Raw genomic sequence first — 23,656 nt, 5'->3', positions numbered from 1 at the left:
TAGCAAGATGATAAAATTAATATACAGAAATCTATCACGTTTCTATACACTAACAACAAATGATCACAAGGATAAATTAAGAAAACAATCCCATTTGCAACTGCATCAAAAAGAATAATATACCTAGGAATAAATATAACCAAGGAGGTGAAAGACCTATACTCAGAAAACTATAAGCGATTAAAGAAATTGAAGAGGACACAAATAAATGAAAAGACATACCATACTCATGGATTGGAAGAATTAATATAATTAAAATAAACACATTATTATACAGATTCAGTATAATCTCTAACAAATTAATGGCATTCTTCTCAGAAATAGAAAAAAAATCTTAAAATTTATATGGAAGGACAAAAGACCATAAACTGCCAAGGCAATCTTGAAAAAGAAGAACAAAGTTGGAGGTATCATACTCTCTGATTTCAAAGCTATAATAATAAAAATATATATATATGGTACTGGATGCTAGTTCTGGTCAAGATGGTGAGGTAGGGAAATGCTACACTTGCTTCCTCCCATGACCGCATTAAAATTAAAACTAAATTAGAGAAAATCAACCTAAAGAATTATCTGAAGACTAGCAGAAAATAACTTCTATAACTAAAAATATAAAGAAGAGGCCACATCAAGACTGATAGGAGGGGCAGAGATGAGAAATGGGCTGACCTCATACCCACATGTGGTGGTTGAGAATCTGGAGGGTTGTCTTAGCCTCAGAGGTTCCTCTAGAGAACTGAGGGGCCCCAGACCCACACCAGGGCTCCCCAGCCCAGGGTTCCAGTGCAGGGAATAGGAATCCCTACAAAATCTGGCTGTAAAAATCAGTGGGAAGTCTGACTGTCCAGATGAGACGGAAGGCTGCTGGAAACACAGACATCTGCTTAAGGGCCCACACACAGAATCACTCAAATGCAGGCACTCACCCTGGGCTCCAGAGGAGGGACAGCAGCTCAAGAGGTGCCAGAGACATACAGAAAAGGACTGAGTTGTGTGGCTTTGGGGTGAGGACTGAAGGGATAGCCATCATTGTCCTATGTTGAACTCTCCCTCTGTGCAGCCTACAGACAGGTGCCTCCTTGCCTGTATTGAGCCCTCCCTTAATATGGCCAAATCTGAATCTGCCCTGCCCTGGTGAAATCCACTGACTCCATCCCACCCAACTTGTGAATTACCGAAGGCATATTCCTGCCCAGACAGCCCTGCCCAGCCCTCACAACAGGAGATTTTTTTGGCAGTGATCAGTAAGCTTCTACTCCACAATGCAGGTGACCAGCCCTGACCCAAACTGCAGTGTTTCTTGAACAAATCTAGGGTGTCTGTAGGACCCAGGTGGATGGTAGCTGGCCTAGATGTGATCTGAGACTTTTGGGGAATGGCCTCAGGTTCAGCACTGGCATCAAATTTGGGTCTGCAGTAATCTGGAGAGCACTACCCACCCTACCATGGTGACTTTCAGGGACCTCACCTCACCCAATTCGCATACCATCCAAAACTTCTTTAGCTGCTGAGCCTTGCGGGCAGCTGGCAGATGTCCTCATATCTTGGGGTTCCCTGGACACTGTGCTAAGCTGTCTCAGGTCCAGTGCTGGTAGCAGCCAGCCTTGGTACACTATGTGGCCTCTCCCATGTGCCTCCAGGTACAGCGCAGGCAACAACGAATTGTGGATCACTTTGTAATTCCTACCAGATAGCCTCAAGTGGTCACAGGCAGCGGCTGACCATGGCCTGCACAGGAGCCCTTCCCAAGAGGTCCAGAACTAATGCGTTTGGAGGCTGGCATCAGACCCTAACCGAATACCACCAGATTGGGCCCACAAGTGGCATATCCAAAGGGTGGTCTCAAAAGACACACAAGCCCACTTGGGCAAATCCCACCCCATGGGGTCAGCCCCCACAGAGCAGCTCATACCCTGTGGGCATGGCAAATTCTCACAGCCAGTCAGCCTGAGAACAATCATACCCAATGACATGCCAACAGCACTCAAGTCTTAACACCAGGAAAACACACACAATCCACCTAAGAAACACTACTGGAGCACCCAGTGCAGGTTGAGCAGAGAGACTGCACCCCTGGGTCCCACAGGATACCTACTACATAAGGCCACCTATCCAGGACTGGGTAGCAAAACTACCTAATAAACAGAAACAAACACAGAGAGGTAGCCAAAATGAGTAAACAAAGAAACATGTCCAAATGAAAGAATAAGAGAAAACTACAGAAAAAAGAACTAAATAAAATGGAGGCAAGCAACCCACCAGATGCTGAGTTCAAAGGATGCTCAATGAATTTAGGGGAAGAATATATGATCTCAGTGAAAACTTCAACAAAGAGATAATAAGCATTAAAAAAAATGAAGAAACCATAAAAAGAACCAGTCATAAATTAAGAATACAATAACTAAACTGAAGAATACACTAGAAAAAATCAACAGTAGATTAGATGAAGCAAAAGACTGAATCAGGAAATTATAAGACAAAGTTTCATAAAACACCCAATCAGAACAGCAAAAAGAAAAAAGAATTTTTAAAAAGTGAGGAAAGTATAAGGGACCTCTGTGACAACATTAAGCATACCAATATTTGCATCATAGGGGTACCACAAGGAGAAGAGAAAGAGCAAGGGATTGAGAAATAATCAGTTAGGGAAAACTTCCCTAACCTGGCAAAGGAAATAGAGCTAAACCCAGTATATGCAGAGAGTCCCAAACAAAATGAATCCAAACAAACTCACACCAAGACACATCATAATTAAAATGGCAAAGGTTAAAGACAAAGAGAGAATCTTAAAAGCAGCAATATAAAAATAGGTAGTTACTTTCAAGGGTGCTCTCATAAGACTGTCAGCTGATTTCTCAACAGAAACTTTGCAGGACAGAAGAGATTGGCACGAAATGATCAAAGTGATGAAAAGTAAGGACTTACAACTGAGACTACTCTACACAGCAAGGCTATCACTTAGAAACAAAGCAGAGATAAAGAGCTTCCAAGACAAAAAAAGAAAAAGAAAAGGTAAAATAATTCATCACCACCAAGCCATTATAAGAAATGTTAAAGTGATTTCTTTGAGAAGAAAAGGGAAAAAAAACAGAAATATGAATAATACAATGACAATAACTGTGTACCAATCAATAATAACTTTAAATGTAAATGGATTAAATGCTCCAATCAGAAGACATAGGGTAGCTGGATGGATAAGAAAACATGACAATACATATGCTCACTATAAGAAACCCACTTCAGATTGAAAGACACACAGAGACTGAAAGTAAAAGGGTAGAAAAAAGATATTTCAGTCTAATGCAAATGAAAACACTGGGGTAGCCATACTTATACCAGATAAAATAGACTTTAAAACAAATACTATAAGAGACAAAGAAGGACATTATATAATGATAAAGGGATCAATCCAACAAGAAGACATAACCCTAATAAACATTTATGCACCCAACATAGGATCACTTAAACATATAAAGCAAGGGGAGACCTCTCCCTACAGGGAGAGATCAACAGTCATAATAGGGGACTTTAACACCTCCCTGACACCAATGAACAGATCTTCCAGACAGAAAATCAGTAAGGAGCCAGTGGCCTTAAATGACACACTAGACCAGATAAATTTAATTTATATTTAATTGATATTAAGGATTTCACCCCAAAACAGCAGAATGTACATTCTTCTCAAGTGCACATGGAACATTTTTCAAGATAGACCACAAAACAAGTCTCAATAAATTGAAGAATATTAAAATCATATCAAGCATCTTCTCTGATCATAGTAGCATGAAATTATGTATCAATTACAAGAAAGAAACATGAAAAATACACAAACACATTGAGACTAAATAACATGCTACTAAAGAATAAATGGGTTAACAATAAGATCAAGAAAAAATTCAAAAGATACCTTGAGACAAATGAAAATGAAAACAGAACCACTCAAAATCTATGGGGCAAGAGAAACAAAAGCAAAAATAAACAAATGGGAATACATCAAACTAAAAAGTTATTGCACAGCAAATGCAACTATCAACAAAATGAAAAGAAAACTTACTGAATAGGAGAAGATATTTGCCTATGGTACATCTGAAAAGGGTTTAATATCCAAAATTTATAGAGAACTCATACAACTGAACACACACAAAAACCCAATTAAAAGATAAGCAGAATATCCGGATAGGCATTTCTCCAAAGAGGACATACAGATGGCCAACAGACATCTGAAAAGATGCTCAACTTCACTAATTATCAGAGAAATGCAAATTAAAACCTCTGTGAGATATCACCTCACACCTGTCAGAATGGCTATCATCAATAAATCAACAATCAACAAGTATTGATTAGGATGTAAAGAAAAGGGAACTCTTGTACACTATTGATAGGATTGCAGATTGGTGCAGCCACTATGGAAATCAGTATAGTGGTTCTTCAAAAAATTAAAAATAGAACTATCTTATGGCTCAGCAGATTCACTTCTGGGTATTTATCTAAAGAAAACTAAAACACTAATTCAAAAAAATATATGTGTCCTTATGTTCACTGTAGAGCTATTTACAATAGCCAAGATATGGAAGCAACCTAAGTGACCATCGGCAGACAACGAGATAAAGAAATTGTGGCATGTGTGTACAATGAAATATTACCCAGTCATAAAAAATGAAATCTTACCATTTGCAACAACATTGGAACTGGAGGATATTATGCTAAGTGAAGTATTCAGACAAAGACAGATGCCGTATGATTTCACTTATATGTGGAATTTAAAGAACAAAATAAATAAACAAACAAAATGAAAACAAACCTATAGATACAGAGAACAAACTGGTAACCACCAGATGGGGTGTTTGGGGAAGAGGTGAAAAAGGTGAAGGGATTACGAAGTAGAAATTGGTAGTTCCAAAATAGTCACAGAGATGTAAAGTACAGCATAGAGAATATAGTTAATAATGTTGTAATATCCATATATAGTGACAAGTGGGTACTAGACTAATATGAGGGATCACTTTGTAAATTATATAATGTCTAACCATTATGCTGTACAGCTGAAACTAATATAAAGTAATATTGAATGTCAGCTCTAGTTGAAAAACTAAAATTTAAAAAAAAAGATATGGTACTGACACAAAAACAGACATGTAGATCAATGGAACAGAATAGAGAGCACATAAATAAACCCTCCCATATATGGTATTAACCTATGACAAAGGAGGCAAGATTATACAATTGAGATATGACAGTTTCTTCTACAAGTGGTTTTAAGATAGATACATGCAAAAGACTTTTTGCACTCTTTTACAGCATATACAAAAATAAACTCAAGATAAATAAAGACTTAAATGTAATACCTGAAAACATAAAGCTCCTAGAAGAAAACATAGATAGTGAACTATCTGACATCAATCTGAGTAATATCTTTTTTAATGTCCCCTCAAGGGAAACAAAAGGGAAAATAAATAAATCGGGCTTCATTAAACTCAAAAGCTTTTGTACAGTGAAAGAAACTATCATCAAAACAAAAAAGGCATCCTACGGAATGGGAGAATATATACATAAATGATATATCCAATAAAGGGTCGATATCAAAAATATTTAAGGACTCGATATATACAACACAATAAGAAAAGATAAACAGTCCAATCAAAAAATGGGCAGATGATATGAAGAAGCATTTCTCCAAAGAGGACATACAGTGGCCAATATACATATGAAAAGATGCTCAATATCGCTAATCATCAGGGAAAGGCAAATAAAAACCACAATGAGATATTACCTCACATCAGTCAGAATAGCTATTACCAAAAAGCCTATAACAAGTATCAGTGAAGAGGTAAGACATGACATATTTTTTTTCACAGCCAAAATGTTATCTATTAAGTGATATTTCTGTATTGCAATCTTGTGAGATATTGCTGTTAAATACTTCGCACTACATTGTTTCAACCAATGATGCAATAAATGGTTCTGTCACAGATAGATAGCATCAAACTGGTATAAGCATAACACATCTATCACTATTAAAAAGATGTTTGATATGACACACAAAATATAAGATCTTAAGGACTTTCCATGACAGTTTTGATTCCGTTCATGTATTTGTAATCATGTAAGGAATGGTTTTGTTTATGGTGGTGGAGTAAACTTAGCTAGATTTAACTATTAGAATCATTGTTTGTAATAATGTCAGAAGCAAAAATTTCAATAATTTTTATTAGAATTCTTTATGTTCTATATCACATATGATTTATAATCTATATCACATATTATCAAAATTTAAACTACACAGAAAAGAAGGCAGAAAATCACTCCAAATTCTACCTTTCAGAAACAACCATTCTCAACATTTGAAAATCTTTCCAGACATCTCTTATTGCATCTATATTGAGTTAAATATAGCTAGATATAATTTTTGGAAAATGAGTTCACAGTATACATGGCATTTTAAAACCAAATATTAATTTACTTTTACTTAAATTTAATGAAAGAAAAGAGACAAGTAAAATTGCAGGATCTATAGACTTTACTCAAAAATATTTCTTTATCGCAGTAATACAAAATGTAAAATACCCCATTATTGTTATGAAAAGTGTAAGCCATTGTAAGAATTTGAAATCGACATCACTTTTTAATTTTATATTTCTTGTATTCAAGTAAAACTTTACTCATTGGGGAAAAAAATGAGAGGTATGTTGTGTGCTGAGGTTTCTCTGCTTGGGATACAGTGCTAGCACTGACCACCAGAGGTCATCCTACATCCAGTATGTTCAGCTAGAGCCACTGAAGCAGAAGGATCACCTGGAGCCTTTCTGCCCAGTTCCTGCCACTACCCAACATGCACCTCCTATTATTAGCACCCACCCCTAATATCTGAGCTGGTCAGTGGTAGATGGTTCCTCTTACTTCTTCCTTCAGCAACTGTGCCCCAAGCATGCAAATTGTACCCATGCCAAAAAAATCAACAGCATCCCTTACCCTCTAGGAGCTCAGTCTAGAGGGCAAGATGGACAAATCCGCAAAACAAAAACAAATGAAACAAAGGAGCAGGTGCCACTTCGGCAAACAGCAGAGTGCCCTGAGGAGTGCTGGGGTCCACTAGGTGAAGGGGTCTGAAAAGGCTACACTGAGGTGACACTTATATTTCTAGCAGTATGACTAGAAGGAACAATCCATGCACAGTCTGGGGATATTTAGCCTGAAAGAAGGTACCATTGAGCAGAGACTGGGAAGAAGAATGTGTTTGGACAAAGAGGAATCAGAAAGGAGGCCACTGTTGCTCCAGGGAGCTTGGGAGGAGACAGGAAAGAGAGAGGAGGGCAGGGGCAGGGGCAGGGCCTGGAGAGAGCACGACTGTACCAGTGACCTACTGCTGTGTGACAATATTTGCCCACACTTAGTGGCTGCACCAACAAACACATATTCTCTTAGTTTCTGTGGATGAGGAATCCAGCCCGGCTCAGCTGAATGCTCTTGCCAGTGTCTCCCAGACATTGGGGCTGCAGTCTCAACTGAGGCAGAATTTGCTTCACTCAGGATCTGAGCTCACTCAGGGGGGTACTGATGGGATTCAGTGTGGATTGAAGGCCTGACTTCCTCTCTGTCTGTTGGCCACATGAGCATCCCCAGATAGCAATTCACAACATAGAGGCTCTATCCTCAGGGTTATGGGTCTGAGAGAGAGATAGAGAGAACCAGTCAGAGTAAGCCACCAATTCGGCACTGAATTTTACAACCATATCTTGGAAGTGACATTGGATCATTTTGCCATCTTCTCTGAAATTCAGTCTGCACTCAAGGGGAGGTGACTACATGAGAATGTGCCCACCAGGAGGTAGGGACAAGGGGAAGGCCCTGAGAGGTTCGTGCCTTGCCCAGAATCATAGGTTGTTCAAAATGCAGAGCCAGGTATGAACTCAGCTCTGTATCTTCAAAGTGGGGTCTTGGGTGCACCCAGGCTTTCTCAGGGGTTCTGCAAAAGGCTGTATTGGTATAACCATGTACAGACATGGAGATGGCACACACCCCTGTCCACACCCCACCCAACATGGGAGGAGCCAGGGACTCCTTTATGCTGAGCTCACACATAGGCTGTTCTGAATCTCATCTTTCACTCGATATTTGGGAAACCAAGGCCCATAGAGAGGTAGAAACTGGACAGGGTATGTAACAAGCAGAGTCCAACCTGCCAGGTCAAGGCTCCATCCCCTCCCATAGGGTTGGCTTTGGTAATCAGAAATCCTAACATATTAGGAAGCTCTTGCCTTTTCCTCCCTATGTGGGAGCTGTTTTCTCCTGGGATCCAGAACATAAGCATTGGTAAACACACATGTACACACAAAAATATACACATAAGAAGTAAGGACTATAGGTGGGATCACAAGAAAAGCAGACACAGAGGAAGTGACAAGAAGAAGAAAACAGAGGATAGAGCATTACTTACATGTGGCAGCACTCCTTCAATTTTACAGGTATTATATCACATGTACCTATAGATATCTCTAGGAAGTATAATTTCCATTTTGCAGGCAGGAGATAGATAGGCCCTGAGAGGCATAATGGCTTATCCAGGATCCAAAAGAAGTAAGAATAAGGAGTTGAGTCTGAATCTAGGTCTGTTTCAAAGCTCGGACCATGGCTGCACCAGATCTTCCCAGGCGTCTGCGGACAGAGGCGTGTTGTTCCACAGGTCCATTGACCTGTTCCATGGACCTGTTCCACAGGTCCATACATACCCTCTGACTATGGGTATGTATGGAGGAGAGGTGTGAGCAGTAAGCAGCCCAGAAGACTACTTGGATAGGTGTGATTCGAAGAGGGGACTCAGGAAAGGGGACCTCAGGAAGTGAAGTCACTTCCTTGATAACACACCTCAACAGAACTCGGAACTCCTATAACCAGGCACCCACATTCTAATGACAGCCCCCTAGCCAGCTCATTTGGCAGGAAACAATCTTTAATTAAAGATGTTGTCTTGTTGTCTCTCAACTTCCTGGGACTCTTGCTTTAGGAAACCCCATCATGAGAGCTGTCCCAGATGCTGCAGACCTTGGTTTAACCTTCGTCATTGATGTCCCTAGCCTTTTCCAGGAGGTTCCCTAAGGTAACACAAGGCAGCCTAGGTCAGGCCAATCCAGTCCATGCTACCTCTGTGAGCCCTTTCTGGGAAGCCCCCATATCCTCTCCTTCATGTGGCTCATGATACTATGTCTGTTGCTCTACCATTTGCTGTCTCAAGGAAAACATCCCCGTAGTCCCCTCTAGGTCATGAGTTGGGGCCTCCCTGGGCTTCACAACATACTAGAAGGGAGACTAGTTTGTTACCACAGCAAACCAGCCCTTCACTGCTGTCAGACCTCAACGTGATTCCCTTCTGTTACCATTGCAACAGTGCTGCCCTGAACATCCCACGTGGCCTAATATCCTGATCCCTCCTATCCCAGGGAAAGCCTTTGTGTTTTCATCTGAGAATGGAGTGTTTTGTCAGAAATCACAGGGAGGACACTGTTACTACAGGGAGATACTGCCAATTCTCAGCCAAGAAAATGACCTAAGATATTAATATGTTTCACCATTCTCCACCTAAAATTCTACTTTTCATGCCAAGAACCTTTGTTCTCCTAAGAGCACTCATGTCCCACCTCTTTCCACTGTTCACTGAGGGCTTTGGGGTTCGGTCTGAGCTCCAGGCTTCAACCCATCTGGTGGTCCTTGGTGCAACTGCCTCTTACTGCACGACCTTCCTCTGTCCCACCCCAGGGTGGACACACATCAACCATGGACAGGAATGAGACCTGCATGGTACGGGCCATCCAGGCATGCTGACTGGATGACCTGGTGGAACACCTGGTACCCGCCTTCCTGGGCAGCAACCCAACCTTCATCCCCACATTTCTGGGGACTTACAGAGTTTTTGCCACCACCCAAAGGTGCTAGAACTGCTCTTTCAAAGGTGAGCACCCTGCCTCTCCACAGCACACTGGTGATTTGGCTACCTACTGGCTGGGAGTCTTCATAGTGTCACTGAATCTCTCTGAGTCTCAGTTGGCTCCTCTGACACTGGGATGAATGGAAGACCAACCTTATAGGCTTATTATAGAGAATCATTGGGGTCTTCACTGGAAAGTGCTTTCTGTACACCTGGCCCTGTGGAAAGATCTGCAGAAAGGGCTGCATTGGCCCTAACTTATCCTTTTCCTCTTCCCCATGATGATGCCTCTGACTCATCCTTCACTGTCCCCAAGGCCTTGAGCTGAGCTATATTCTCATTTGAAAAGGAGATTGGAGATTCGATTAGGGGTTCCTGTCCTGGGTGGAGCCAGGGCAGAAATGCCAGGGGGTGAGCAGTAGGGTCCAGTTTACTCACATATCTGTAATAGGAGTGGTTGGGGCTTACTCATTCAGCAAATATATAGGAAGCCCCACCAGATACAGGCATGGACATTAATTCAGTGTCCAGAGCAGCAAACAATAACACTGACCTCCAGAGGTTGTGTTCTAGTTGGGAGTGACAGTCATACTAGACTTCACAAGCAGGTAGTGTCCATAGTACAGTCAATGTGACACCCTCCTGCCCTCCTCTAGCTATGGATGCATCATCCCTTACTCTGAAGAGGTCAATGGACCTGTGGATCAACTGAAAAGGTAATTAGGCTTTGGAACAGAACTGTAAAAAGAGTATATAGACTGTGAATTGGAGGTGCTGGCAAAACACTGCATCCCACACAGCTTGTGATTTCTGCAAGAGGGCAGAGGGCTGAGGCCTTCTCTTAGAAAATAGGAAAGCAGTCAAAGAGAGCTGTGGATGTGGCTTGGGGTGCTGTGGGAAAGCATCAGGGAGGTAAGTGGACAGAACCACTAAAAGGATCCAGACCCATCCTCTCCCTGTTGGTCACACCATTTATCAGAGGCTTTCTGTTATGAAGGCTTTTTGCCTACCTCTCCTTGGTGACCAAGCTTGTCTCTGCCAGGACTGCCAGGTTGAAAGTAGACAAAGAGTAGGACTGGCTTCTGGATGAGCATGAGCCACAAAACACTAGGGCCCCCTCAGGGGTGCTCTTATAAGGGCAGTGTGAAAGGAAATGCCAGACTTCCATCTCTGCTGCTCACCAATCTATCCCCAGGGCTGCCCGCTTCATCCTGAGCACCAGGCTGGACCAGTATTCTGAAAATTTTTTCCAGTCCCCAGAATCTCCCTGCCTGGAGATGCTGTTGGCCTACCTAGAGCTAATGTGCCAGGCTTGGGCCTGGTGTGCTGAGCCTACCTTCTCATTTCACAGGTGGAGCACCTTAAGCCTGTGGAGGCAGAGACAGAAGGTGAGGAGGACTCAGGTGGGGGTAATGGTGGGGTGTGTGGGGAGGGGACAGAGCAGGGCCACATACAGCACAGCCTCCAGAGCCTTGTTTTGGGCCAATAACAATAAATAGATTACTATTTATTAGCTCAGATTACTATTCCCATCGGCTGCAGGCTGGCAAGATTTCTTGGAGGAGGGTTCTTAGACTGAGATATCATGAGTTGGCAGTGAGAGGTTTCCTGTCTTTGGAAGGCACATGAAAAAGCAGTCTTGAAGATATTTTCTCTTCTTACAGCTACAGCACTAGCTCCCGAGCTAGCTTTACAACCACCTCAAGACCTAGTGCCAGCCTCAACTCTACTGCCTGCCACTACACCACAGCTAGAGCAATCTCCAGCCACAGTGCTCACTCTGACTCAAGAACTACAAGCACCAACACCAGCTGCAGCTTCAGAGCCAGAGCTGGTTCCAGGAATTGCTGTTATTCAAACTCGAGAATTAGAACAAGCAAATATTCCAGTTCCAGTGCCACAGCCAGAGCCAGCTAGTGCCATAGCTCTCACTCAAGCTTAAAAGCTACAAGCACTGATGCAAGCTCCAATTTCAGGTCCACAGAAGGCTTGATCAACAGCACTCATCAAATTCTCATCCCAGAGCTAGAATCAACACAAACACCCATTCTGGCAGTGGATCCCCAACTCCAGGCAGTTCCATCTACAGCCTCAGTTCCAGAACTTAAGCCAACCCCCAAAACAGCTCTACATCAGCTCTTGAACTCCACAGTGTGCTGGCACCAGCTGAAGCTCCAGAGTGTGACCCAACTCTGGCTTAAGATCGAGTGACAATAATAGACCCAGTTCTCACAGCAACCCTGGTGCTAGGGCCAGTTCCTCCCCCAGTATGCCTAGAGCTGGTATCAGGTCAGCAACATTTGCCAACTCCTGCAATGCCTTCAGGGCCAGATTATGAGTTGCCGCTAGTGTTAACCACAACACCGACAACTTCTTTCTCCTCCCTTACAATGGCATTTTTTTTTTCATTTTTCTTTTGACCTTGTATATACTAAAAGGTTTACTCTATCCTATCATATAAAATTCATTTAAAATAAAGGTTATCTCTTTGATCATTTTAAATTGTACATGTAAGTGGCATCAAGGGCATTCACAATGTTGCACAGTTGCCTCCACTCTCTATCCCAGAACATTTTTATCAAAGAGAAACGCTGTATCTATTAATCACTCACTCCTCGCTTCCACCCCAAAGCCTCTCCCCAGGGCTGGCACCCACTAATCTTCTTTATGTCTTTCTTGATTTATCAATTCAGAAGTTTTCGTATCAGTGGAATCATGTCGTAGATGGCCTGTTGTGTCTGGCCACAAAACATAGGAAGAGACTGATTCTTGTTTGGTTTTTTATTTTAATAAAAATTTTACAAAATAAAAATAAAGGCAGTTCAGTGAGTGATGTGCACAGCCTTATATGTGTTCAATCCAGGAGAAGTTCTGAGTTGTAACAATAGGATCTTGCTTGAGCTCTAGGGATCTTTACAAATCCCATCAGGAGCTTGAGGAAGCTGTGGGAAGGTCAAAGCCTCAGACCAAGGGCTTTGGAACTGAGCACAGTCCCTAACTAACCCTCAAGGCTCCTCTGGCAGTGACCCACTGCCCTGCCCCTGCAAAATTTCTCCCATTCAGCTGCTGCCTGGGAAGGAGCTCTGCCTCTTGCCCAAGACCTCACCTGAGGAAGGAGGCACCATCATCTCCATCAAAGTAAAGTGAGGAGGAGTCCTATGGTTGGAGGCTATTGAGTGAGGCCATGGTCAGGGACCATTCTCTTCTCTACCCAGAGAAGAAACTCCCAAGCAGAGAACATAAGTCTTCATAGGGAAGAAACTTGGAGCTCTTGCTTGAGAAAGATAGAGAGGAGCCCCTGGTGAAATTTGCAGGTGAGAGCAGACACAGGCGAGAACCGAGGGGAAGGGCTGCCATGAGCTGCAGCACTGCCATCATGGTTAGCAGCAGAGGCTTGCTATTAGATTGTAGGAAGTGCCCAGGAATCATCACATCCAAGTCTCTATCCAAAAGCAAATTCATCTCGACAAAACACCTTCAATATAGACCACCGAAATGATCATGGTCTCCTGACAGCTGTGGAAACAGGAAATGCTGTCCACCTGGCTGAGCAGGGGAAGGGGATAGGAATGAAGTGCTCCCAGGAAGCTCAGGGCACCTCAGTGCCTTGGCAAGGGGGAGCCCTATCACTGGGTACCCACATTTGGCCCCTCAAGCAGAACATACGCATCAGGGAACCCAAGAGCACAGGTGCCAATACCCAGGAGAGTCAATATCTACAGGAACATAGACAGAGCTTCAGGTCATGTCTAGTGACAGAAACAGTCTGGGTCTGATGACATGGACCCCAGTGATGCAGGAGTCCAGCCTAGGGACACCTTATCCAGACTTAGACAGGAGAAAGAATGCTTTCTGGAAGAACAACTGAGTCAGAGAGAGCAGAGCCTGCCAGGCAGAGAGCACAGTGGGGAGAGGCAGGATGCCAATAGCAGTAATGGGCTCTCAGTTGGAGTAATATTGGCAGATATAGCCAAGGTGATGGAGTCCTTATTGTGGCCTGTTTCTAGACATGAATTATCTCACTGACTCCTCAGAACAACTCCATGAGGTCCTTAGAAATACTGTTCCCTTTCACTGGTGAAGAAACAGAGGCTTCAAAACACCTATGCCCTTCAGAATGGCAGACCAGGATTGGAACCCAGTACCTGTTAGGCCCCAGTGGGGTCCACCTGACTAGGAGTCTGTATCCAAATGCCACGAGAAGGGTCTCTTACCTCTCAAGATCTGCGAACCTTCAGTCCTAGGGCCTGAGAAAAACCATGTTCTGCCGAGAGATAGACTCGTCCTGGTATCAAGAGTGTCCACTGTGCCCATGGATAGTCCTTCCATGGCCACCAAGCCAAAAACTCCTGGCACAGGGGGCAGCTCCTTCCCCAAAATCAGTGAGATCTGGAAGCCTGAGTGGGTTAAGGGGTTGGTCCCCCTTGCAGGAATACAGAGTAATCCTATGAGCTCCTGGGAGGACACATGCAGAATGGACATTATGAATTGCACAGAATCTAAAGTCAGAGAGTCATTGGTTCTAGCCCCTGCTCAGCCTCTTTATAGTTGAGTGACCATAGGCCAGGTTCTGAGCCTCAATATCCCCATATCTAAAGCAGAGGAAAGAACTGGTTCTGTCTTAAAGGTCGTTGGTAGTATTACCTGAGAATTGACCTGTTCAATTCTTGCCTGGTGACTGGAGGGCATTAGAGCCACCTGTCAGCTGGTCATGGGTTTCCTCTCAGAACCAGAGCCCATAAAATCCATTCTCAGCTGGCCTTTCCCTTTTCCCTGCTCCAAAAAGGATTTGGTATGATGTGAGGAGGCATTGAAGACTTCTCACAACAACATGTTGCAGATGGAGGAGGCTTAGCACTGCAAGAATTGATGGAAGCCCTTCATGCCCATCATCCAGGACCTGTGCTGTCCTCTGACTCCATGTCCATAGAGGTTCATCTTGGATGCCGACTCCAAAGCTAGTGCCTACACCAGAATGAGCCCTAGCACCATCATCTCCTGAGATAGAGCAAGCTTCAGCACCAGCTCTGGAGACAGTTCCTGTAATGGACTGAGAGCCAAGATTAGGTAGAGCCATTTCTGGAACCAGCTCAAACATTCTTTTATTAAATACAATCAGCTCTGACACAGACTCCAGACTAGAGCTAGTGCCGTGTATAAAAACTAGACTCAACTGCACCAACAGCTCTTGCATCAACACCTGAGACACAGCCAGATGGCAACTCCTGTACCAGCTTGGCAATAGCTCCAACACCATGTCCATAGTCTGAGCCAGCATCACCACCAAAGGAAGAACCAGCTCCATTACCAGTTTCCATCCCAACTCCGGCAATAGCTCTATTGCCAGCTCTAGAGCTAGAACCAGCTCCAAAGCAATTCCACATTAAAGACACTACAGGCTTAGAGGAAGCACTATCGCTGACAGCAGATTTACCTTTTAAAATAGTTTAAAGTGTACAAATTCAAGGCAGTAGCTAGATTCATTGTGCTGTGCATCATCAACACTATTTAGTTCCAGAATATTTTCAGCACCTTAAATGGAAACTTCAGATCCATTAAGCACTTACTCCACCACTCTTTCTAGCTCCTGGTAATATTTTGCACATGTGAAGCATACAATATGTGTGATGTTTTATGTGTCTTTTATCACTTAGCATAGTGGATCTGAGGCTCATTTACACTGTAGATGTATCAGTACCTCATTCCATTTTATTGTTGAATAATATTCCATTGCATAAACATATTTTGTTTATTCTTTCATCTGTTGATGGTCATTTTTGATTGTTTTGGGCTCTTGTGAATTGTGCTGGTATAAATATTTGTATATAGGTATTTGAATGTCTGTATTCACTCTTTTGGGTACTGATCATAACTCTAACCCTAACCCTAACACTTAACCCATAACCCCAACCCATAACCCTAACGTCTAACCCCTAACCATATCCCATAACTGTAACACCTAGCTCTTAGCCTCAGCCCCAGCCCTAGCCCTAATCCCCAAACTTTAGCTTGTAACCACTAACCTAAATCTAACCCCAACCCTAAACCTAACCTCTAACCCTAAACCTAAACCTAACTCCTAACTCTTAAGCCTAACACTAACACCTAAGCCTAATCCCTAAATGTAACCCCTAATCTTAAACCTGACCCCAACTGTAATCTTAAGCCTGAACCCTATCCCCAAAACCAACCCCTAAACCTAAACCTAATCCCTAACTCCAGCCCTAAACTTACCTCTAACCTAAACCTAACCTTTAACCCTAAACCCAAACCTCTAACCTTAAACCTTAACCCTAAAGCTTAATCCTAACCTTAACTTTAAACATTAAACTCTAAACTGTAACCCTAACCCCTAACCCCAAACCCTGAAGCTCCAGTGCCCTCACACCCTAATTACCTAACATTCTAAACATAAATCATATAACATAAATCCTAAGCCCTAATAGAAACTAAAACATAAAACCTCAGATACATTAAACCAGGAAACCATTAAACAATGTTACTATTAAGCCAAAATACCATAAATCATAACACCATAAAATCATAAACCATAAATCATAACCATAAACCATAACCATAGCCATAACCATAAATGATAAAGCTAACAATAACTATAAACCATAACCTTAAACCATAATCACAAACCATAACCATAAACAGTAACCATAAACCATAATGATAAACCACAACCATCAACCATAAACCATAACCATAACATTATAGATATAGCCCCAGGCCCAGTCCCAGCCGTTGCCCCAGCCCTAGCCCTAGCACTCTTTTTTTTTTTTTTTTGACTAGAAGTGACAGGACTATTTAATGAACATAAAGATTTAGGATGTTTTAGAGCAGGAGATTATATGAGCACACTGAAAGCTGAAAGAAGACATGATCAGTCCTACAATCAGTGAATTAGTGAACTCAAGTCTCCTCTGGCCAGCATCCTCATTGTCTGAGGTCACAGAATGGCTAGTGGTCAATCTAAAGTCAGAACTCAAATCTCAAGATGCACACACCTGGTTCTTTCCACTGAGCCACACAGCCTGCCACAGACACTAAAGTGGTGTAAGGCCCATAGTCCTTCTCTCTTGCATTCCTGTAGCCCTAGCACTCTTAAAAACTAACACCAACTTCAGTCCAATCAAATCACACAAATATGTCATAAAAACAGAAAACTACAGACCAGTATCCATTATAAATATAGACTCAAGGATCCTCCAAAAAGTAATAGCAATATGGAACCAACAACACATTAAAAGAATTATGCACAATAAGCAAATGTCTCTACACCAGAAATTTTACACTATGGTTATTCAACATACTAAAATCAAGCAATGTAATATACCACAATAATTGTGTTAAGTAAAAACACATGATCATATCAATGGATGCAGAAAACAAAATCTACTGCTATTTCATGATATAAGCACTCAAGAAAGTCGGAAACAAAGGATATGAGTTCCATATGATATAGAGCATTGTACAGACCCAAAGCAAAGGTCATGCTAAATGCTGATGACTCTATAGTTTACTCTTAAAATCAGGAGCAAGACCAGGATGGTGACTTTCATCACTGTTACTCAATATTGTATTGGAATTTTTATCCAGAGCAAATAGAAAAGAAATAAAAGGTATATATATGTGAAAAAAAAGTAAAACTATGTCTATTCACAGACCACAGACTCCATCATCTTACATATATATATAAGACTTCCTAAAGAATCAACAAAAATATTAGTAAATTTTTTTAAGCAAGTAAACTAATTCAGCAAAGGTGGTGAAAATGAGAGAAAGTCTCAGGAACAGTTCCAGAAAAAGAAAACTGGATCAGAAAGAAAAAAGACATTTTCACGCACTTGGGCAAGTGAGGAAAGTTGAAGTGGGCTTCTGGATTGGGTTAATGTGTAAATCATAATGATTTTCTCATTTGAGAGTTATGTGGTTGTTCCCTGGGACAGCACACCTGCTCTGGATAAAACACACTGGAGTCCTTCGTGTATAATGGCAACTGTGGTAAAGCAAAGACAGCTAGGTAATCTGAGTAGCAAAATAGCTATTCTACTGCTATTGCGAGTTTTCTGCACATTTAAAGTTACTAGAAAGTAAATTACTTTTCAAAACAATCATGTCAATATGAAGCTAGAAAAGCAGAGAGGACATCAAACTTCTTACAGAGGCCAAGTACCACACAGATACAGTTCACCCAGAGTGGTGAAGCTAATTGCCTTTGTAGGACTCTGCATGTTATTAAGGGGCACGTGAGAGGATTATATTAGTAGCCAATATGTCTTGGATGTTATGGATAACCTGGGATGCAGTAGACTCAGTGGGGTTTTGAATTCTAATTTTTCACTTTGCTCCATCAAAAAACTGTTGGACTAACAAATAAATCCAGTAAAGTTGCAGGATACAAAATCAATATACAAAAATCAGATGTGTTTCTATATATTAATAATGAACTATCAGAGAAATTGAGAAAACAATGTCATTTACAATTGCATCAAAAAGAATAAAATACCTAGGAATAAATTTAACCAAAGAAGTGAAATGCCTGTACACCGAAAACTACTAGACACTGATGAAAGAAAATGAAGATGACACGAATAAATGGAAAGTTACTTCCTGCTCTTGAATTAGAATGTTGCTAGAAATGTCCATACTACCAAAAACGATCCACAGATTCAGCGCAATCCTATCAAAATTACAATATTTTCACAGCAATAGAACAAACCTAACATTGGGGAACCACAAAGGAACTGGAATAGCCAAAGCAATCTTTGGAAAGAAGGAAGGGAGAGACATCACCCTCTCTGACTTCAAAGTGTTATCACAAAGCTTTGGAAACCAAAACAGTGTGATATTGGCATAAAAACAGACACACAGATCAGTGGAGCAGAATGGAGAGCCCAGAAATGATCCTGTATAAATGGTGCTGGGAACACTGGACAGCCACACCAAAAGAACAATACTGGTCATCATCTTACCCCATATAAAAATATAACTGAAAATACCCAGTTTTCAATATAAGCCTCTCTAATGGATCCTGTAAAGACTGTCCACCCCTCAGCAGTCTGCCATGCACAGGAAGCTTCTCCTCACTTTTCTTCACTTTTCCTCACCTTTTCCTCCCTCTGTGGTGTCTCCTGTCTGCTTCTGGGGAAAGGAAGACCCTGTGACCACAGATGTGGCCCCACTTTGTCCTGAAGCTGCAGTATCACCTCATCTAGTCTTGAGGAAAGAGCTCTTCTCAGAGTGGACGCTCAGGCGCCCCCTACAGGCGGTAGGGGCAGTGCAGGATGCCCCTCATACATGGTTCAGTAGAGGCAGCGCCTCCTACCCGCAGTCCTGCTGAATGCATTAAATTTTGGAAATTCAAACTGAAATGGAGCGGAATATCCCTTGTCTTCTCCAAAACTGGTTAAGGAATGATTCATGAGAAATCATACGGAATGAAATAAATATGGACACGAACTTTACAACTTACACCAAAATTTACTCAAAATAGTCCATAGACAAATTTACAACGCAAAACTATAAAGTATCTAGAAGAAAATCTACAGGACCTTGGGTTTGGTGATGAGTTTTAATACAACACCAAAAGCAAGTCCACAGGTTTTTTTTAAAAATTAACAATGTGGACTTCGTAAAATTAAAATTTTCTACTCTGTGAAAGTCCTTGTTCAGGGAACCAAAAGACAAGCCACAAACTGGGAAAAAAATATTCACAAAACACATACCTGATAAAGAATTCCTACTCAAAATATACAAAGATTTTTAAAACAAACAAGCCAAAAATGGGTAAAGGTCTGAACAGACACCTTGCCAAAGAAGACATACAGATAGTAAAAAAGCATACAAAAATATGCTCAACATCATATATCATTAACATACTACAAATTAAAATGAGATACCACCGCACGCCTATTAAAACCGCTAAACTCAAAAACAATGACAATCCCAGTTTCTGAAGAATAAGGAACAACAGTAATTCTTATACATTGTTGGTGGAATGAATGTAATGCACCTTGGAAAACAGTTTGGCAGTCTTTTTCCAAAGTTACACAAACCTTAAGATCAACAATTGTGACTCTAGTTAGAGAAAATCTGAAAAGCCAATGTGAACTCTGTTTTTCTTAATTACTCTTTGCACAATTGATTAATAGCAGTTTTCAGAATTATCATGCCATTCTATGTTGCATGATACTGTGATCTAATTTATTCATGTTCTTGAAGTATACCAGGTCTTTTAGAGCATCATCAGAGAAACATTAATATTCACCAAATATGCTCTTTTGGACAGAAAACATATTTGTCTTAGACTAAAGTCTAAAATGTTTAGTGAAGACACCAGTAAGATTTGGCCATGTAAAGCTTTATTTACCCATGTAATTGTTGCCGTATGTATTAAGTTTTTTGATGAAGTTTTAGTTCCATGGGATCTAATACTCTGAAAAACTTACCTTCTCACAGCATCATGAAGCTCTTCAATATTCATTAATGTCATTTTTGAAAAGGGACCCTCCTATTCATCTGGGTCCAGTAATTCTGATGATGGGTAAAGGCACTTTGAGTCTTTGCTGGTATATGGGGCAGGCAGCAGAGCTGGCTTCATACTTTCCATTAATTGGTAAATAATATTACAATTGGGACTACTCATGCCCGACCAAGATGATTTGATCACACCGCTTTTCCGAGATGATACAGAAAGCTAATCAGACCTGTCAATATACTTCCTCTCTGTTTATTGTCAGGGGGAAAAAAATGTTTATTTTAATTACTGTGCTCCAGAAATTTTATTTTGACATGATGCATACAGAAACAAAGTAAACCTACAACTAGCAGTAAGGAAATCTCAAAACATTACTGAAAGTTTAAACATAGTCCAGTTCTGCTTCATACAATTTATTGAGAACCTTCTATTTCAAAAATACTTGCCTGGAATCAGGAGATACTAAGTGAAATAAGATACCATCCATGTTCTCAAGGCAGCTGAGGAACTAGTGATCATGAAATTTGTGGAATTTGTGAAATTTGGGAAACATGTGAAATTTGAAGATTTGACCAGTTCTGAGGTTCCTTTTAGCTAAACAATATTTTGAAAAGCAAAGAAGTAGCAAAACTTTCTCATTCTAGCCATTCATAAAAGCAGAATTAGCTTTACCTTAAGTTCTATGTTTTTCAAAGATATTTTTAAACTTGAGAGAAAGGCTTATATAAGGTCACATTATTTAGAATTTTCTCCACCACTTGTATCAGGATTTTGCATCATGTGTGTGTGTTTGTGTGTATGTGTATGTGTGTGTGGCCTCCCCAAGGTCAGAGGGCAGGGAATGTCTCTTATGTGGAGTTGTGGGTGACTCAGCAATCACAACAGTAACAGAACCAAGAGCAAAGTGACGGCAGGCCAACCAGGGGTGGGAGATCCACAATGCTCTCTAAGGGGATCAGCAGTCAACTAGAGAGGATAATGACATATCAAGACAATCAAGGAGGCCAGAGTAAGCAAGAGAAGGCAAAGCAGATGGTGATTCTGGGAAATCTCTGGGACTGGGTCAGTCCTGGTAAGGCCAATCACTGTATGGGGTCTGGCAGGGGACAAAGCAGCCTAGTCATCATGACTTCACATCTGAACAGCTCAGGAGAGTCCCAATTTCAAACATATTCTCAAACCCATGATCTTGTACCCAAAATTGACTTATTGTACAGTAGACGACATGTCCTCATGGCCAGATGCTAGACTAGAGGCCTGAAATACTTTGCAGAACCAAGTAGAATAGTGTAGACTCTATTCTCAGATGGCTGAGTGGCAATGACAATACCATATAGAGTGAAGCCCTGTTGTAGGCAGAGTTCTGGGTCATAAAAGCCATAACCTATCTCTCTCCCACAATAATTATCACCATTTTTCAATATTCTGACCCTGATGCTCCTTTAGGCTGCCAAGGACTTAGCTACATTCCCCAGGGCAAAGCAGACTCAGTGATTGGAGGGCAGTAGACAGTGTCCACCTGACCGAGGCTGTACTGAACAGGAGATCTCCCACTTGGACAGACTTCTCCTGCCCAACACCTTCATTGTGTCTCCCAGGATTTTAGCGACATTTCCACAGTCTTATGAATGGACCGCTTGCTGCCCAAAGATTTATATGACAAAGAAGGGGCCACATGATGGACAAATATCTCCTATACATTATACAAAGGATTACATTTTATTTTACACAGATGGAGGTTTCCACATGACTGGAGGGATAGAGAGAAGGACGGAGGTGGACACAGACAGAGGTTGGACACATCATTTTACATGTTTGTGTCCCAAGGGACAGCTGCCTCTCAGTGGTTCACCTTATATTTGGTACTGGTAGTGGATTTTCATTACTTTCCAAATGAAATCAAAAAAGGAAAACAAGTAAATATTCCTTCAAGTAATCTTCTAAGATTAGACAACACGTTCTGAAGAAGGCTAGCTCGTAAAGGGATCTTGAAGGAGTCTTGTCATTGTCCCGAGCAGATGCACACTGCCCCCCAGTGGCCCAGTGAGAAATGCATGAGTGCTGAAAGGCTCATGGTTCTGTCTTCAATAGAACCAACGCCAAACATTTTCCCAGGCTTGTTGTTAGACCAAAATATAGTCTGTAAGATTCAGTGTTTGTGGGGTGCGTTCCAGAGGAAGTCACTGTTTTATCATTTCTCACTGTGAAAAACATAGCCCAGTTCCCAAGTACAGTATTTCAGAAAATATTTATTGAGCACCCTGGGTCCCAGGACAGAAAATAGAGAGGTGAAAATATTGGGAATAATGTGTCTACCTCACAGCTTCATGTGCCTAGTTTAAAAAAAAAATTAGTAGATCAGACCAAAGCATATTTATGAAGTCTTAATCATGTTAACAATAAAATACTTAAGAAAATTGGAAGATTACAAGTCAACATATCTGCGCAATGCCATCTAAATTCATAGTTTTTTTTAAATGGGATTGCCTGATCAGTTTTTCACTTAATATAAGCAATTATTCCATCTCTTTTCATTTCTAGAAAATATGATTTCATAGTATTCCTTCATAGTATAACATATGTATAAGATATGTTATACATAAACAACCTGCTTCTATCATTTCTGCTGCCATCTTTCTCCAGCAACCATAGCTAATTTTTCTCTGAAAGTGTAGTTCACGTACAGTCATATCCAGGTAGCTTCCAAATCTAGAATTATTCACGGAGCTTCCAGAGAACTTTCACTTTACTATTTTCTCCGATGGTGCCAGGCATGTCATACCACATATTATTGCCTTCGTTCAATATATACTTCTCCTAGATCAAGATACTGCTCAATCAAATTATAGTCCGATGCTTACTTAGCATATGATAAATACTCAATAAAGATTTGGAAAACACTGTAAAATCGGAATGAGTTACTCATTGTTGCAGAGAACTTTAGCTGTTCGGCAAAATCCATTCTCCACATTTGGGATGCACAGCTGAACTGCATTTCCCAGCCTCCCTTGTGGCCATATGACCATGTCATTGCCAATGCAAGAAGAAAGAAACTGATGTATGCCATTGCAGACCTGGCCCACAAAATTCTCCTACATGCATTTCTCCATGCTCTCCCCACTTTTGCGGATGGATGCAGACAGGGCTGATGTCCTATGGATGGAGAAGGTACAATGGAAGAACTCTGGTTTTCTGAATGACTACATGAAAAAGTGTAGTCTCTCCAAGCTCAACACCCACCCAGCACTGAT

The sequence above is a fragment of the Pteropus medius genome, unplaced genomic scaffold (genome assembly GCF_902729225.1).
Source record: "Pteropus medius unplaced genomic scaffold, Ma_sr-lr_union100, whole genome shotgun sequence".
NCBI classification, from domain to species: domain Eukaryota; kingdom Metazoa; phylum Chordata; class Mammalia; order Chiroptera; family Pteropodidae; genus Pteropus; species Pteropus medius.
Note: the sequence above shows the minus strand (reverse complement) of the source record.